Raw genomic sequence first — 3,062 nt, 5'->3', positions numbered from 1 at the left:
TCGCTGTAGAATAATCATCTGTTTCATAAGGTTTAATGGAATGAATACAGCCCAGTGGAATAATAAAATATATTTACTAGATTCCATATTTCGTCTCCTTCACAGATGCATCATCAAAGTATGCAACTCAAAATTATATAAGCACACACAAAAGAACTCAAAACAATAAATGGAAGAAATTAGGTTAAAAGTCTAACGTTCCATGACAGATATCATCTATGGGTGCTGTTTACTAACCTTAGCAGTTGGGCAGGAGGCTTCAGGATTAAAATCTTGGGAAGTTTATTAAGATTAGGCCATTTAACAAATCTGCTGCTGTTGCTATAAAAAGTCTTTCAAGTTTGTCGCAGTGAAACATAGTAGTTTTTTTACTCATTTCATTGATTTCTGTGAAAGATATCCTAAGAATGGGTAGCTAGACCAGACTGGTGGCAGCAGATATATTTCTTGTGTCTAGGTAAATGTTACAAATTTCCCAGTTTGACCATAATAAGATAATTTGCAATAACAAGGGACCTTGTAAACACCTGGAACAGAAAGGGAAAGAAGTGGATCCTTAGGAGAGCAAATAGGGTAGCCAGTTTCAGATGAGGCTTCAATGCAGAATTCAAACCACAAAAGAAAATTAATAATAATAGCGTTACTGTAGTCTGTTTGGTGTTTGGAGAGAAAACAAATTTGTTAATCTTCTTAATATTGTAATCATTGGCTAGGAATGTCTGGTAAATAAAGGAGAGTTCATCCTGAGTGGAACACAGGTTGGAGCCTCTTTTGACAAGGCTTTTGATAACACAATACTGTTGAGAGGGGGGGGGGAGATATGGGAAATGTTATGTTCATATCTAACTGTGTGAGTGGGTTTTCTGAAAACTGAGAAAGAAGCAGTGTCATTGGGAAGATGCATGATTAGAGTATCTAGAAAAGGCAGGCTATTATTATTATTTCCTTTTTCTATGGCGAACTGTATTCTGGGGTGCTGGCTGTTGAGGTAGAGGAGGAAGCAGTCTAATGTGTCTAAGCCATGTGGCCAAATAGAGAAAACATCAGTGTATATTAGCCAGATAGAAGGTTTTAGAATGGTAATATCAAAATAATCTTTTTCAAAATGTTCCATAAAGAGCAAGAGCCCATAGCTATACCCATCTGTATGTGTGTGTGTGTGTGTATATATATATATATCATCATCATCAAATTCCTGCCATGTACCCTCAAGGGGTGTACAGGATATGACAGTACTACATGAAAAAAATTACATCATTACTAATTTCCTATCTACAATTTTCCTCCAAATCAGTCTGTTACTTGTCAAGACTGATATTATCAGATCTTATATTTCTATCATCTAAGGCACTTTGTACTGTATCAATCCACCTACATCTTGGTCTTCCTCTGGGTCGTTTTGCTGCCAACCTGGCAGAGAACACTTGTTTTGCTAATCTTTCTTCGCCCATTCTGTTTAAGTGACCATACCAACTGAGATTAGCTCTGCTAACACATTCCGGGATGTTGACAATGTCAAGTTCTTTCCTAATATCCTCGTTTTTAATATGCTATTGCTATTGATGCCATCTGTTCACGCCTATAATCTTTCTCAGGACTCTCATATCTGCAGTCTCTAGTCTTTGGTCAAGTGTTTTACTTCTAACCTAGCTCTCAGATCCATAAGTTAAAACTGGTTTGAACACTGTCTTGTATACAGCTAATTTAGTGTTCTGACTAATTTCTCTCTTATTCCATATTTATTCAATTGACGGCCTACTATACCAGCTTTGTTGATTCTGTTGTCTATTTCTATATTTAATTTACCATCTTCACTAAAAATCGTGCCTAAGTAGATGAAATGTTTCACTTGTTCCACAAGTTCTCCATTCACATCACAGTTGACATTTTCAATGATTCTGCCTATTTTCATCGTCTTTGTCTTTTTATTGCTGACCTTCATACCATATCTATTACAATAGCTATTCAATTTAGTCAAAGAATCTTGCAGACTTGTAGCAGATTTATATAGAAGTATAACATCATCTGCATAAAGCAAAGACCTGACATTAACATCTCCAATTTTGATATCAGGTTTAATACCACTTTCCTTCATAATGTGATCCATATAGATAATGAATAACAGGGGATAATGTACATCCTTGTCTCACACCAGATTTAACATTAAACCATCTTCCTGTACTTCCTTCAATTCTAACTGCTGACTTACAACTCAAAGACTAAGTATTGCTTGATATAATGCCCCATTGACACCATATAACTGTACCGTATTGAATAGCTTCTCTCTTGGCACCTTGTCATATGCCTTTTCCAAATCGACAAAACTTAAATACAGATCTCTGTTATATTCCCATGCTTTCTCGACTATTTGTTGTAAAGTGAAGATCTGATCCTGACAGCCTCTATTTGGCCTGAATCCAGCTTGTTCTTCACCAAGCTTTTCTTCCACAATTCTTCTCAACCGTTTCTCAAGTATACTTGCATAGATCTTCCCAGGAACACTCAGTAGGGAAATACCTCTGTAATTCTCACATTCAGTTTTATTTCCCTTTTTATATATGGGTACTATGAGAGCTCTACTCCAATCATCGGGAATTTGTCCCTCTGTCCAGGCTTTCTGAACTATGCAGTGCAGCCACTGTAAGACTCTTATACCACCATACTTCAGCATTTCTGGTCAAATACCATCTACCCCTGCTGCCTTTCCACATTTCAAGCCTTTGATGGCTTTTTCTACTTCAAGTATGGATATGTATTCCTGACTGCATGCCTGGCCAGTGTTTTTTTACCACTGTGCTGTCATCACTGCTTGTTTCATTTAGCAGTTTTTCAAAGTAATTACTCCATACTTGAAGGATATTTTTTTCTCCCGTTTTCATGTCACCTTTATCATCTCTAACTCCTTTTACAGCACTTTCCTCCAAACAGACAAACAAGTCAAGTTTGTGCCTGCAAGTCTAGCTGACCCTGTACTTAGTTCAAGACCAAGGCAACTCATGGTAAAAGTAAAATAAGCTACTTTTACGATTATTCTACTTTTACCATGAGTTGCCTTGGTCTTG

Source organism: Typopeltis vanoorti, chromosome 7 (genome assembly GCF_054136105.1).
Source record: "Typopeltis vanoorti isolate ZY-2024b chromosome 7, IOZ_Tvanoo_1.0, whole genome shotgun sequence".
Classification (NCBI taxonomy): domain Eukaryota; kingdom Metazoa; phylum Arthropoda; class Arachnida; order Uropygi; family Thelyphonidae; genus Typopeltis; species Typopeltis vanoorti.
The sequence above is the reverse complement of the archived record's forward strand: the minus strand, read 5'-3'. Positions refer to the sequence as shown.